This window comes from Symphalangus syndactylus, chromosome 19 (assembly GCF_028878055.3).
Source record: "Symphalangus syndactylus isolate Jambi chromosome 19, NHGRI_mSymSyn1-v2.1_pri, whole genome shotgun sequence".
Lineage (NCBI taxonomy): Eukaryota > Metazoa > Chordata > Mammalia > Primates > Hylobatidae > Symphalangus > Symphalangus syndactylus.
Genome location: NC_072434.2, coordinates 86,208,212 through 86,224,789, shown reverse-complemented (window position 1 = coordinate 86,224,789; position 16,578 = coordinate 86,208,212). Strand labels below are relative to the sequence as shown.

The 16,578-nt window shown below is 39.5% G+C and overlaps 1 protein-coding gene and 1 pseudogene across 1 annotated transcript in view; one reads left to right on the top strand and one right to left on the bottom strand.

Moving 5' to 3' along the window:
- The window catches only part of LOC129458870 (uncharacterized), a 184,557-nt gene that overhangs the window by 12,167 nt on the left and 155,812 nt on the right, over nucleotides 1–16,578 (top strand). The window lies entirely within an intron of this gene.
- On the bottom strand, nucleotides 2,953–10,872 carry LOC129458298 (large ribosomal subunit protein eL6-like; annotated as a pseudogene).

Sequence of the window (16,578 nt, the reverse complement as noted above, 5' to 3'; positions counted from 1 at the left end):
CACTTCCTGTTTTTATACTCTTTTTAAAGGGTTGACCTATTTATGGACATTTATTCTTCCAGGTAAATTTTAGAATAAATTTATTTAGTTTATCTAAAAGAAAACTGGAAGTTTGAATGAGATTGAATTGGATTTAGGTGAATTAAGTCTAACTCAAAAATCTTTGACATCTTGGAAAATTAAATCAGCCTGTTTTAAATCATATATTTATATAATCATCTGTGTCCTTTACTGGCATTTAGAAGCTTCCCCAACCCCAGAGATATTGTATATTTTGGTTCAGTTAGTCCCCATATATTTTATTGTTTTATTTCTGTAGATTGTATCTCCTTTTAAATTTTTCTAGTTGATTATTGCTGCTACAGAGAAATGCTATGGCTTTTGTAAGTTGATCTTATAAGTAGAAACCATGCGAAAGCTTATCCATTCTTATAGTTTGTTGATTTCTAAAAACTCTGAATATATTAAAAATGTTTTGCTATCTGTAGGTCATATTTATTAGAAGTGTTTTCCAGTTTGTTATTTGACTTAGAATTTTATTTATGATGTATTTTTATACTTCTAAGTTTTAAATTTATCAGGTAGCAAATTCTGTTAATGCTATTTTGTCATTTTTATCAATTAATTTATGCTATTTGTCAAAAGGAAGTGTATTTTCCTTTTTTTCTTCAGTACTAGCAATCTGTTTTATTGTTTCCCCAAAATATGGAGTTCTTCACAGAATGCCAAAGTAGACAGAAAGTGTGTTGCACTTTTGATCCACTAGAGGCCAACACTTGCTTGAAAGAAACTGGCATGCCTTCCTAAATCTCCTATTTTTTTCCTCTCTGAATGGGAAGAAACTGGCTGAAAAAAAGCCTTACAGAAAATAACTAATTTCTATTTAAATTAGATGTCTAGAAATGATATAGAAAGAAGAATCTGGACAAAAAGAAAGGCTATTTTCAAAGACAATAAGTTATATAAAGAGGATTCAAAGCTGTTTTTAGTGGAAAACAAAATGAAAGCAGAAAATCCAAATAAAACAGTTTAAAATGTTTTAAAAATTTAACTTAGAAGAAAGAGAAAACTAAAATAGAAATAAAAAAGGTCCAGCTTCTACTCAAAATACACATTTAGTGTCATTAAATAAGAAGTAGGTGACAAGAGGCTGGGCACGGTGGCTCACGCCTGTAATCCCAACACTTTGGGAGGCCGAGGCAGATGGATCACAAGGTCAAGAGATCGAGACCATCCTGGCCAACATAGTGAAACCCCATCTCTACTAAAAATACAAACAATTAGCCGGGTGTGGTGGCGGGCGCCTGTAGTCCCAGCTACTCGGGAGGCTGAGGCAAGAGGATCACTTGAACCTGGGAGGCGGAGGTTGCAGTGAGCCGAGATTGTGCCACTGCACTCCAGCCTGGGCGACAGAGCGAGACTCCATAAAAAAAAAGAAAACAAACAAACAAAAAAGTAAGTGACAAGAAACAGCAAACAATAATGCTTTTTCTCCCTTTTCCTCTTTGCTCTGAAAAACCAGGAGATGGGGCTACCCTGCCTCCCATTCCGTAGGGTTCCTGCACAGATAACTGGGTGGAAAAGAATTCCCAAACTGAAAAAAATCCATTGTTTTAATTCCAATGAGGTGATCTGTAGGAAATAACCATGCTTAAGAACCAAGCTGGCTTACAAGCAGACATTGAAAGTTGATTCTTCTCTGAGGCTTATTCTTAAAATCGTGTTTATCACTCAAAAGCAGACATATCTACAGAGGGAGGGATGAAGAGAAGGAGGGAAAGAAGGAAGGAGGGAAGGAGGAAGGGTGGGCCAATACCAAGACTGCAATTCTCTTATCTATGAAAATGTAAAGAACTGCGAAAAACAGTTCTTTACATACAGACAGAGGTGCTTATAATTTAGACCTGGAAAAAAATGATCACGATTAAATGATAGCCCACACGCAAAACACTATAAAAAGCAAGGTACTATTATTATTATTACAAAGGTGCATCTGCCAGCGGGGATCTTGGCTTCTGGGTGCCCTTTCATAAGTAGGGCAGCTACGTCATATCTAATATGAAAGCCTATGCTATAAAAAGAAGTTATTTTTACATCAATCAAAATAAATGAATAAAAGATTTATGTTTGCATTGAAAACAAGGTAAAATTTTTAAAAATCAATGGAAACACATCTTAGACACGCCAAGTTATATTATAAAGAACATATTCCAAATGAATGTGTTTTCTGCTGGCTTTTGATTTAATACCTATAGAAACAGTACATACAGCAGGAAGGGCACATTTACAAGGATGGACTGAAAAATACCATATGTTATTTCACAAAGTTTAGTTATTTAACTTTTAATGAATTAAATTTATTTTCATTTATAAGAAGTATGTGCACAAGATAGAAAATGCACACACAACTAAGGGGTTTCTTTGGAAAGCACTCTGCTCTCCTAAGCCCATTCCCATTTCCTCACCTACCAGTGTCACCATCCAGTTAATTGTCATTGCCACTTTCTTACCATTGGTATGTCTGATTTTTTTTTTTTTTTTTTTACAGAAATGCTAGTATGCCATATAAATTGTTCCATATCTTGCCTTAAAGTGCCACAACCATCACCGATAACCACTTAACATAATATGGTTTGCTCTTCATCTCAGGTCAGTTAGGTAGGAAGGAGGTATGCTTTATTCTAAGTTACAAAGTATTCCACCAGATGAATGTATCATAGTTGATTTGTCTAGTCTCCTACTGAAAGACATTTAGATTATTTTCAGTCCTTGGCTATAAAAAACAATAATCCAGTGATTTTCTGTGTACTTCTATTTTGTTTGTGAAAATATGATTTATGAATGGAAACCTAGAAGAGAAATTGATGGATCAAAGGTATGAGTTTTGTTTGTTTGTTTGTTTGTTTTTGTTTGTTTTTTATAGTCAGCTATTTAATTAGGTTCTTAAGGCATTTAGAACACCAATTTGTGAGGATAAATTCCATTTGTCAGGGCAAACACAGATCGCAGGTAGCCCTGGAGCTGAGGAATAGCTTTGATTTTTCGTAAAATGTGTGAGTCCACAGCTTTCTGATCAATCTTGCACTGCTCTGTAATCTTGTATTTCTCTTTTTCTGTGTCGAAGATCTCACCTTCCTGGTCTGGACTTCCACAGCTTCTTCTTGAAGTAAGCATCAGTAAGATGTTCTGGGATTTTTACATTGCTGATATCAATTTTGGTTGAAGTGGCAATGACAAATTTCTGGTGTTTTCTTCATGGAGGAACTCAGTTGAGGGCCAGAGGTCCAGTCACAAGTAACAAGCCACTAGCCAGCTGCTTCAGGAAAACCACCCTCTTGCCCATGTGGCCTCCAGTGAGGAGGATCAGAATGGTCCCGGGGGTAATGCTGCCTCGCGGTTTTCTCACGTGCTGACTGAAGGGTTTGTTGCCGTGGCTCAACAGCTTTCCAGGCACATCTTCAGTAGGATAATATATAGGCATTTTGCGAAGTTTAACCACCCGCGTACCACCGTTTTCGTCACCACCAACTGGTTTTGTAACAGTTGCAAAAACCTTCTTCTTTTTCTTTTCAACCTTGGATTTAGTGGCTGAGTACTTCCTCTTATACACGGTCTTTCCGGAATACACGGCAGGTCGGGAATACCTGCCAATTCCTCTGACAAGGACGGGATTGCGCTGCAATGGGGCTTCTCCTTCTTGGGCTTTTTAGCCTTGAGGTGACCATTTTTCACCACCAGCATCAGCCTTCTTGGCTTCGAGTTTCTTCTCTTTGGTATCTGGCTTCTCAGTTGTTTCACCTGCTATCTTGCAAGATGGGAAAGAGTGTGTGTGTGTGTGTGTGTGTGTGTGTGTGTGTGTGTGTGTGTGTGTGTTTGTGAGATGGAGTTTTGCTCTTGTTGCCCAGGCTGGAGTGCAATGGCATGATCTCGGCTCACTGCAACCTCTGACTCCAGCCGATTCTCCTGCCTCAGCCTCCTGAGTAGCTGGGATTACAGGCACCCACCATTATGCCCAGCTAATTTTTGTATTTTCAGTAGAGACGGGGTTTCACCATCTTGGCCAGGCAGGTCTCGAACTCTTGACCTCAGGTGATCTGCCCACCTCGGCCTCCCAAAGTGCTGGGATTACAGGCGTGAGCCACTGCGCCCGGCCTGGTATGAGCATTTTAATGTGTATAGATACTGCCAAAATGGCCCTTCCCTGGGATAGTACCAGTCTGTATTCCCAAGGGGAATGCCTTTCCCACCACATTCTCCCCAAGATTGCTTTTAATCAAATATTTTATTCTTTTCCAATCTGGTAGGAGGAAAAAAAAAAGAATCTCTGGTTTTAATTTGCATTTCTCCTATTGTGGGTAAAAAGTTTGACATCTTTCTATTTTAAAACTACTTGTATTTTCTGTGAATGGATTATCGTGCTTTTGCCCATTTTCCTGTTTACCTATTTTGATTGTAAAACTTACAAAAAGTATTTGTAGATCTTTATGTAGCATAGAAATTAGCCCATTGTCTGTTTTATATGGTACAAAAATTATTTTCCTGAGTTTATTAGCAGGAATTTAAAAGTTTTAAGTAGCCAATTTTTATTTTACTTTTAAATCTTTGATGCAGCTAAAATTCATTTTGATGTAAGAAATGATGAATTTCTTGATATCTATGAGGTTGATATCTAGAATTATTTTCCTTCTCCAGATGATTCCTCAATAATATCCAATTTAGGTCTTGACAGTTCTTCTTCCCCACTGATTTGAAGGGGCCATTTCTCATAATCTGCCTTCCTATATGCATGTACGTCTGTCTAGACTCTTTTGTTAATTAGTATTTTTTTTTTGGCAATGGAGTCTCACTCTGTTGCCCAGGCTGGAGTGCAGTTGCATGATCTTGGCTCATTGCAACCTCAGCCTGCGGGGCTCAAGTGATCCTCCTGCCTCAGCACTTCCCAATACCTGGGATTACAGACATGTGACACCACGCCCAGCTAATTTTTTTTGTATTTTTAGTTGGCCAGGCTGGTCTTGAACTCCTGGCCTCAGGTGATCTGCCTGCGTAGGCCTCCCAAAGTGCTGGGATTACAGGTGTGAGCCACTGTGTCCAGCCTGTTGATTGGTCTTTATATCTATTGATACACTAGACGTTTTGGCTACTATTGCTTTATAATATGTTTAACTTTCTGAAAGGACTAGTACCCTCTTTTTTGGAATATTTTTTCTGAAAATCATAAATATTATTATTATTATTCTCATATGAACTTTAAAACAGCTTACATTTAAAGGTTTGTTGTTATTTTATTGATCACTTAAAATGTATGTGTTAGTTTAGGGAGGATGTTTGTCATTATGTAATAATACTAAGACTCCTGCGTCAAAACCCATTAAGTTCCTTTTAAGTCTTGTTTATCTCTTTACATTTTTATTTTATTTTATTTTGAGACGGAGTCTTGCTCTGATGTCTGAAGTGCAGTGACACGATCTCAGCTCACTGTAACCTCTGCCTCCGTGGTTCAAGTGATTCTCTTGCCTTAGCCTCTGAGTAGCTGGGACTACAGTCCTGTGCCACCATGCCCGGCTAATTTTTGTATTTTTAGTAAAGATGGGGTTTCACCATGTCAATGGTCTTGAACACCTGACCTCAGGTGATCCCCTCGACTCAGCCTCCCAAAGTGCTGGGATTATAAGCATGAGCCACCGTACCCAGCCTCTCACTTTACCTTTTTAAATTAAAAAAAAATCATGCAGATTTTTAAATTTTATACAGGATTAAAATTATTTAATACAGGTCTTGTATGTTTATTGTTAAATATATTCCTAAGAATATTTTAATCACTGTTATATACATCTTTTGTTACATTGTATCTATCATTTGATTGTTGTTTGTATATTGGAAAGCTACTACTTTATTTTACACTAACTTTTTACCTAGCCAGTTTACTGAATTTTTTTCTTGTTTATAAGGCTTTTGAGTTACTTCTCTTGGGATTTCCAAGTATTACAGTCACATCATGTGATAATAATAGCATTTAAAACTTTTTCTGTCTTCATTTTTAAGAAGTAAGAATATACTAAGAGTAAAGTTTGCAAAACTTATCTTTGTTGTACATCGAACCATTATTTACAGAATAAACATCTGGAATACAGAGTAAAGGTTGGGTATATATTAAAATAGTCAGGGTTGGGGGTGAGGAAAAGAGCGGGGAGAGAGAGAGAGAGAGAGAGGGAGAGATTATCAGAAAAAAAGTATAGTGAGCTCTTGGCGGTTATTAAGAAAATTACCTGGGTGATGAAATAATCTGTACAACAAACCTCCATGACACAAGTTTACCTATGTAACAAACTTGCACTTGTACCCCTGAACTTAAAAGTTAAAAAAAAAAACCAAGAGATTAATATCTAGAATACATTAAAAAGGAAAATTAGAAAACCTAGTTAAGAATCAAATACATATAATGAACATGAACACTATGGATATTAACATCTGTTAAATCTTTCATATGATGGCACCTACATTGAACTTCCAGGCTAAAATCTTAAAATTGTGACTGACATGATCAATCAAGTTATGTGGGCACATCCTTTAAGCCCACAGCTGCAGCTGCTCAGGAAAACAGAGGACCCCTTCCCCCTCTTGCTGCCAGCAAACGCTGCTGCTAATAGACAGTGATCACGCTTGCCTGCTTCTGATTTCTCCTCAGCCGGAGATGAAAGAACTCTCACTGTCTCTTAATAAAAGGAAAGGGAAAAAAGGTATGAGAGCACCACTGGATTTAATAGAATATGACTCAGTAATGAACTGACTGTCAGCAAAAGATGACAAACCTTTTGCTATTGTTAAGGTGGAGAACGCTGAGCATGTCATCACTGTTGGGAAGAGTCACCTTCTAATGGGCCAGGCAGTTTGCCTCACTCTGTTGGCGGCCCCTCCTCACTCAGCTGGCTTGCTTTACACTGGTATTGCATTGGCAGGCTGCCTGCTCCCCCTATCCAAAAGTATTTTACATTCCATTCACGTTTTGCTTCCAAATTTATTTTTACATTTCTAAAAAGTTGGATGCTAAATATGTCTATTTATGTGCTAAATTCATTTTATGTGCATTTAAGCTTTTCTGTTAGTCAGTCCAATAAATTCTCCAGCACTCTTTTTATTCATTTTCATGCAGAAATAGACAACCAACCAGACAGAAGACAGATACCAGTGATAGAGTTTTAGTTACATAAATTAGCCTTGTTTGCAGATGACATAATCTTATATGTAGAAAGTTCCAAAGATTCTACTAAAAAAATGAGTTAAAACTAATAAACAAATTCAACCAAGTTGCAGGATATAAAATCAACATACAAAATTATGACATTTCTATACACTGATATCTAAGAAAGAAAGCAAGAAAACTGCCCCATTTACAATAGACTTGTCCTTTTCACTTTAGCAACCCATCTTGACTTTTGCTATCAGTACATGTAAATGGAACTCACTCTTTTAATGACTTACAATTACAATGTCTGCATTATATACCATGATTTAATTAACCACCCCCTTACTGATGAAAATTACGGTTGTTCTGGCAAAAATTTATTGCACTATATTTAACTCCCTTTACTTTATTTATTATTATAATGTTTTTTTTTTTTTTTTTTTTTTTTGAGATGGAGTCTTGCTCTGTCGCCCAGGCTGGAGTGCAGTGGCGCGATCTTGGCTCACTGCAAGCTCCACCTCCTGGGTTCAGGCCATTCTCCTACCTCAGCCTCCCGAGTAGTTGGGACCACAGGCGCCCACCACCACGCCCGGCTAATTTTTTGTATTTTTAGTAGAGATGGGGTTTCACCGTGTTAGCCAGGATGGTCTTGATCTCCTGACCTCGTGATCTGCCCGCCTCGGCGCCCCAAAGTGCTGGGATTACAGGCATGAGCCACCGCACCTGGCCTTTTTTTTTTTTTTTTTTTTTTTTTTGAGATGAGTTCTGCTCTTGTCATCCAGGCTGGAGTGCAGGGCGTGGTCTTGGCTCACTGCAACTTCCACCTCCCGGGTTCAAGCGATTCTCCTGCCTCAGCCTCCCAAGTAGCTGGGATTACAGGCACCCACCACCGTGCCTGGCTAATTTTGTATTTTTAGTAGAGTTGGATTTAATCACGTAGGCCAGGCTGGTCTTGAACTCCTGACCTCAGGGGATCCACCTGCCTTGGCCTCCCGAAGTGCTGGGATTACAGGTGTGAGCCACTGCGCCCAGCCTTAACTCTCTTTAACTTATGAAAGTATCCAGAATTGAGAATGAGGATAGTAATGCCAGAATTTGAGTTTCCCCCAGCCAGAGCAAGAACATGTCACAGTAGAGCAGGATTCACCCTGTGGCAGTTGGATTGGGAGCTCTGGTAAGGGCCACGCGTGTTCGGCTTTGACAGCTTTGATGGCTGGTCTGACACAACAGGCCTGGAGAGAAGCCACGGTACTTGGTTTGGAACTTCAAGCCATCAGGTTTAGTAGCTGCAACATTGGAACAAAATGGCAAAACTCGTCATATTTATTTTTATAACCCTGAAATACTGGCACTAATGCTGGTATTACTAGCAGTATTTTATGAAAAGATACCATCAGCATGGTGCCATCATTTTCTATACTTTGTTCTGAGAAAATAATGAACCTGAGAGACAGCCAGACCAAGGACTGTTGTTCTTCTGCCCTGCCAGCCTAAATCTCTCTAAAAAGGATAAATTGGTGAATAAGTTAAAATAAATTATCTTAGGAGAGAACAGTCTATTTTTAAGAAAATGAATTTGGTGCTCTCAGGAAATAAGAGAAGAAGAACCAGTAATCTGGAAATTTCTTCGTCTTTTCTTCCCCTCTTCTCCCTAATACTTCTATCCTTCTACATTTTCCTTAAGGCCCTCTCCTCACCCACTACCCCCACAACAGTCAAATTCCATTTGAGATTTCTGGAAATTGATTAGACTAAAACTGACTCTGGGGAAAATAAAAATACTGTAAATAAAAAAAGAGGCCAGGTGCGGTGGCCCATGCTTGTAATCCCAGCACTTTGGGGGGCAGAGATGGGCAGATCACCTGAGGTCAGGAGTTCAAAACCACCCTGGCCACCGTGGTGAAACCCCATATCTACTGAAAATACTAAAGTTAGCCAGGCATGGTGGTGGGTGCCTGTAACCCCAGCTACTCAGGAGGCTGAGGCAGGAGAATCACTTGAACCCGGAGGTGGAGTTTGCAGTGAGCCGAGATCACGTCACTGCACTCCAACCTGGATGACAGAGCAAGACTCCATCTCAAAAAAAGAAAGAATGCTCAGTGATAATGGTTTCGCTGTCCTTTCTGAATTTTATGTTGAGATGTGATCCCCAGTGTTAGAGGTGGGACTTAAGTGGAGGCAGATCCTTCATGAGTGGCTTGGTGGCATCCCCATGGTAATGCGTGGGTTCTTGCTCTGGTAGTTCACCTGAGACCTGATTGTTTAAAAGAGCCTGGAACCTCCCTCCCTCTCTTGCTCTCTCAGCATTTAATATGTCTGCTCACCCTTCACCTTCCACCATGATTGGAAGCTTCCAGAGGCTCACTAGAAGCAGATGCTGGCACCCTTCTTCCTAGTCTGCAAAACTGTGAGCCAAAATAAACCTCTTTTCTTTATAAATCACCTAGTCTCAGGTATTCCTTTATAACAAAGAAAATGGACTAACACACTCAGTCTTACTAGTCATTTAGGAAACTGGAATTAATGCCAGATAACATTTTGAACAAGTTTTAAAAGGGAAGTGGTGTAGTCAGAATGCTTTCTATTTAAAAGCAGCTTAATTTGATATGAAATTTAAATGTGGTATATAACTCTCTGAATATACATCATAATGCACATAATTCAGAGTTTAGATTTTTAAATACCAAAATAATGGCACTACATCAAGAAAAATACCAAAAGAATACTTGGTTCTTTAAAAATAGCATCATATTCTGGAATACCAGAATACCACAAGACTACATTTCAATCACTTGTTAAGTCAAGGTTGCAAAGACTAACAGGCAGATTACCAGTGTGAAACACCAAGCTGGCAACTGGAGGAAACCAAGGACTAAGTTGCCTAGGATAGTGAAAAGGGCCTGGGTTTGGAGTCTGAAGACCTGGGTTTGAAGTTCTGAGTTTCACTTTCTTTCACTCACTATGGCCGTTGGATTTTGGCCAGGTTCTTCCAATCTCATTTGGCCTTATTTTCTTCAATACAATGAGCATAGTAGTATTGCTCTGCTTCTCCCCCAGGGCTGTTGTAAGATAATATAAATAAAATATTGATAATAAAAACTATAAAGAGGAGATCCTAGGCTCTAAGGATAGAATTATCCTTTATTTAAACATGTTAATGTTGGGAAAGAAACATCATTTGATTTTGCTCTCAAACATGGCATAAAGGATGCTCTGCTACCACATCACTCTTTCTTGAATATTCCCTTATACTTCTATTTAGATATAAATTGAGAGAAAATTTTGAGGTACAGAATGAGAAGTGTTCTTCTTCACTAACCATGCTAACTGGTATGTTTCATGAAAATCATTGTCAATTTCTAGCTGTTGTCATCTCCATTTAGAAGGAAGTGTTCTGAATTTAAAAAAAAAAAAAAAAGCTTTTTTTTTTTTTTTTTTTTGTGTGTGTGTGTGTGTGTTTGAAACAGTCTTGCTCTTGTCACCCAGGCTGGAAGGCAATGGCACGATCTTGGCTCACTGCAACCTCCGCCTCCCAGGGTCAAGCAATTCTCCTGCCTCAGCCTCCCATGTAGCTGGGATTACAGGTGCCTGCCACCATGCCTGGCTACAAAATAGCTTTTTATACCAGTATTTGAAGTTAAAGGTCTAGTTTTGTTTAATATATACACTGTGCGTCCTCCTTCCATTATTTCGAAGCAAACCTCATGCATCATCTCAATGCAACCTTTGAATGTGATATTTGATTTGAATTGTCTTGGATTCCTGGGTATCTGTTGGCTTTATACCCTGTAGCTGATCCTAGGTCCTTACCCCTCTCCCACATCCCCACCTCTTGTCCCTTCCCTTCATCTTGAAGTTTCACTGCGCATAGAAGCCTTGTGTGGTTTGTTTGCTTGGAAAGGGACGTGGGCTATTTTCTAGCTGTCACCCTGCCTCATTCTTGTTTGGTCCTGTCTTGTTTTGCCCTCTCCCTCCATCTTTGAGCTGTGGCTCCAGGAGTGCCTCTACCCCTTGCTGGTATTTATCTTCCCTGAGCTGGATTGTCACCCTCTTGAAGGGACAGTGGCTTGGACTTGACCTTCTAAGCTTTCCTGACTTTTGCTTCTTCAGGCCGGTCACAGCCTAGTTGCAGCCCCTCAAATCCCAGCTCCTGGTGCCACTGGTTTACCTTCTCCTCAGTAAAGAGGAGAAAAGGACATGCGAGTATGTGACTGCTTTCTCCTGCACTGGGCCATCGCTTCTCTTTCACTGGCTCCTTGATGTGTCCTCTGATGGCGTGCTTCTAGGCAGAACCACTCAGTCCAAAACTTCATGTCGAAGTCATAGTGTGAGCCAGGAAAAAGGCAGGAAGTATCCTTTTCTGTCTGTGTTAAATGCTGCCATCCTTTTCTTTAGCCTTTGCTCTCAGTTTTCTACAGTACTTTTAGGTCAGCAGCTCTTCCTCTTGACTTGCTTTTCAGAATCCATGCAGCCTCCTTTACCCAGCAACTGTAAGGAGGAACTGAGGGAGCACGACTCCCTGGGGCTAGGGGTGGGAGAGAATTTGAGTGACACTGGGTGTGCAGCATTAAAAAATGTCTCTCTAGGCTGGGCGTGGTGGCTCACGCTTGTAATCCCAGCACTTTGGGAGGCCGAGGCGGGCGGATCACGAGGTCAGGATATGGAGACCACGGTGAAACCCCATCTCTACTAAAAATATAAAAAATTAGTCGGGCGTGGTGGCGGGCGCCTGTAATCGCAGCTACTCGGAGAGGCTGAGACAAGAGAATGGCGTGAACCCGGGAGGCGGAGCTTGCAGTGAGCTGAGATCGCGCCACTGCACTCCAGCACTCCAGCCAGCCTGGGTGACAGAGCGAGACTCCGTCTCAAAAAAAAAAAAAAAAAAAAAAAGTGTCTCTCACAGATGCCCTGGCCTCTCCATTCCTGGAATGCCCTAGACCCTCTTCCACCTGGGTGAGTGGCTTCCTGATACACTATACAATGTTGAGGGGAGGAAGGACTGTTATTTCTCAACTGTCCTGGAAGGGCTGTTTTGCCTTTAGAACCAGCCATTAGCCCCAAGATATCCAATCCTTGTCTTATTTTTGAGGCTAGGCCAATAAGCAAACAAAATGGCCACCAGGCCTATCCCCACTTACCACATCACATTACAGGCCCAGCCTTGCTAAGGGTCTTCAGCCCTACTGTGGACTTTGATGATCCAGAAGTGGCTACAGTGAAGATTGAGTGAACTGAATGCAAATTTAGGAGGCCTAAGATGTAGCTCCATTTTTGCCTTTCCCATTCAGCTAGTAATGGTTCTTTCCATTTCAACTCTGATAGAGAGGTAGTGATTCTTTCCTAGGAAGGTGTCAGCATACACGTAAGAGTAAACTTTATTTTTATTTTTATTTATTATTTATTTTGAGACAAGGTCTCTGTTACTCAGTTTGGAATGTAGTGGCATGATCATGGCTCACTGCAGCCTCTATCTCCCAGGCTCAAGTGATCCTCTCATCTCAGCCTCCCAAGTAGCTGACGCTATAGGCACACCACCACGCCTGCCTAATTGATTTATTTTTATTTTTTGTAGAGATAGATCCTCACTTTGTTGCCCAGACTGCTCTGGAACTCCTCAGCTCAAGCGATCCTCTTGCCTTGGCCTCCCAAAGTTCTGGGATTACAGGCATGAGCTACGACACCTGGCCCAGAATAAATTTTCTATGTGTGACTATTTTCCTTCCCCCTCTCAATTCCGTGTTTAGATTCTCTTCGAATAAACTTTTCATCTTATTCTATTATGGATTACAGTTAGGTGTGCCTTTGAACTGAATCAGTATTCATGGGAGAAATGATTTTCTCCCCAGGCAGAGTGCCGTGTGGGTTTGTTTCTGTTTTTGAAAATACATCTGAAGCTGTTCCTACCTTATGACCTAGAGTCTCAGAATTCTAATTGGTGATGCAAAAAGAATATTATCAGTTGCCCAACCTGTTTTTAATTTTCTCTTTGCTATTGCAAGAGTGGAAGAAATGTGAGAAGAATGAATATGGGCAAAAAATTGATAGTTGTTGGGATGTGAGGTTTTTTTTTTCTCTCTTTCTGGTTAGGCTAGTTGTGATCACTTGGCAAAGGGCAGCATAGAATGGAGAAGAAGGATAGGGAAAATGTTAGAATATGTTTTGTATATAACATTTGCAAGGTAAGAACAAAGTCGTGTGAATGCCTATGTGCAAAGAAGGTGAAAAATACAAATGCAGATATGTATATGTATATTTATATTTATTTAGACATATAAATATGCATTAAACAAATATTTATACATATATCGCTAAGCATTTCTACATGCACTATTTAATTTGATCTTCATTGAAAACCCTAAGATGCAGGTATTAGTATAATTTTCATATTGTAGGTGAGTCAACTTGTGCACAGAGAACTTAAATAACTTTCCGAAAACCAGGTATGGTCAGAGCCAGAATTTTTTTTTTTTTTTTTTTTTTTGAGACAGAGTCTCAAAAAGGCTGGAGTGCAGTGGCATGATCTCGGCTCACTGCAACCTCCGCCTCCTGGGTTCAAGCAATTCTCCTTTCTCAGCCTCCTGAGTAGTTGGGACTACAGGTACGCACCACCACACCTGTCTAATTTTTGTATTTTTTAGTAGAGACGGGGTTTCACCATATTGGCCAGGCTGGTCTCAAACTCCTGACCGCGTGACCCGCCTGTCTCAGCCTCCTGAAGTGCTGGGATTACAGGCATGACCCACTGCACCTGGCCCGGAGCCAGAATTTTAATCTGGAGAGGCTAATTCTAGACCTTGTGTTCTTTACCACAAAGATAAGTCTGATTTAGCTGTGTGGATGGTGAGGGTTGAGAGGTCAGGGAATTTCCTTGAGGATTCAGCACCACTTGAGGTAAGTGTGGGTGGCTAGTATGATCTTCAGATGAGAGTAGATCCACTTGGTCAGTCCCCTCTAGAAAAACCTATGGAAGAACCAGAGACAGTCCTGGAAACCCAGATCTAAAACAAATTCTGGTTCTGACTCGAATTGGCCTGGCCATTTGAACAGAAGAGAGATTCTATCACTTGGACTGTTTTGTGGACACCATAAAATTGTCACATGGCACTGGTAAGTATGAAGCATATATTTTTTCTATTGGTCTGATTTCTGATCCAGTTTTACAAGTAACCACTGGCAGTATTCCTTACCATTCTGCTCTTATCTTCACAAGAACATAAAGTAGTAAAATTAATAAACCCCTTTATTTTAACTCTTGCTTCAGCATATAATTTTCCCATATGCGATCAGCTATCTGTAAGATGTGCCTAATATCAAGATCCTTTGTTTCACATTGTAAAAATCTTTTGTTTTTGCCTTCTTCCAAATGTGTATCTCTTTTTATCTATGAATAATTAAGTCAGTATGGCAGAACAATAATTTTTCCAGGCAGTGAACAGAAGTGCAGAAGTGGAATTTACTAGCCAAACACTGCATCTGAGTCATTATGCCACAAATAAATTATGTGCATGCATGAGCAATACATAAACTTATTCGTTCAATTTGTTCTGACATCATAAGACATTTTAAGGAAACGTTAGAGACTTTTAGCTCATTTCTATTCATTGAAAAATTTTACTTAGCCACCTGTGCCTCTGTGCTTTCTTCCAGTCTATGGCCTTTTTTTGTAGAAAAAAAAAATTCTAAAAGTAGATATGCCATTCCTTTTAAAATCAAATGCCTTCTTCAAAGAAGTTGCCGTAATAGAAATAGTGAGTAGTACAGATGGTATAGCTGTAAATTAAAGTTTATTCTGACTTAGATACCACATGCAATCATCTATTATTTAATAATAGAAAAATGGGGACTGGGACTGGTTATATAAACATGAATCCTTTTAGTTGATCCCTTTCATCTCTACCTGTCTGTATTTCTCAATCTTGCAGACCCTGTATGCATTGTTTTTGTCTTCCTGTTTTTAATGTCATGTGAATTTCCTATAAAAATTGCAGAATTGTTTTCATTCAGCTTAAGACAAATATTTCTTTCTTTCTGAATCCTATACAGATGATGCCTGTAACTGGCAAGAAGAGGCATATATATGTTACAGGTGGAACGTTTCCCACGCCCTTGTGTTACTTGTACTGACTTCTATCATCGCACCTCTAACACGTTGTTGCCCATATCTGATTCTATCTTTGTTTCCTTTCTCAGGCAATAAGTATCTGAAGGGCAGAGATCATCTTTTTTGTTTTTTTTCCTGTGTATTTCTAGTTTTTCATGCAATATTTCTTGAGAAAATTAATATCCCATGCCATTCCTTACCTAGTTATTTATACATTGAGAAAAAAACTGATGTCTCTAAGAAAAATATAAATGTAAGCAACTCATAAATAGGTAAGTTAACATTTTGGGGCATCCACGATATAATACTACTGATAGTTAAAAGAGGTATAAAGAAAACACTAGACATGGTCCCTTTCTTTAAGGTACTTCTAGACTAATGAAAAGAGAGGGCTCAAAAGCACATGTGTACACAATGTACGAGTATGTATTTACCAAAATAAGTACAGTCATCCTGTACACAAACACAAGCCATACAAATGCCGTCTATTTCACAATGAAGTAGGCAATATTTGTATCATGTGTTATTCCTGAGATATTTTGAATCCCAGCTATTTTCTACTATCTAGCAAACTTCTAGCCATTTTCCCCCAACTATCCAGCAGTTATATGTTTAGTAGATGAAACATATCTTCAGTGTTAACCTGTAATATAATTCAGAAGGTGTATCCACTATAAAATATAATATATATTTTCAGTGTGAAATAAAAATAATATATGGGATATCAGATTCTCTCTACCCTACTTACTAAGATAGCTTGGCTAATTGCAATCTGACCTGAATTCAAAGCTTTTCCTTCCTTACCATTGCTCCCAAGAGCTTTTAAATTATTCTGCTCTATTCTTTCTGTTTTCTTTTTCAGCTCTTTCCTCAACACACACACACACACACACACACACACACACACACACACACACACACGCTTCACTTACTTTCCCACTCCATTCTCTCACCTAACTTTACTGTGCCTTATCCTTTCTTTTCAGCCTTTTGAAGTATCAGATAGTCTGACAAACTGATCCTTCTGTATGTGTTCACAGGACAGGGATGAAGGTTCTATGTAAGGCATATATCGATTTCAACACTTAGGCATCCAGCAAAAACATTTTCATTGGATGAGCCAGGAGGGTGCTATTCAGGGGTAATTTTTCAGGTAGCAGTCTGGTGGAGGAACCCCTCAAATGCCACTGTGGAAGATTATTTTCTTAACATATAGGTAGCGTTGAATATCTGGATTCAGGAATGACATGACTGATTTGATACTGGAAGACTTAACAGGCTGGAACAATAC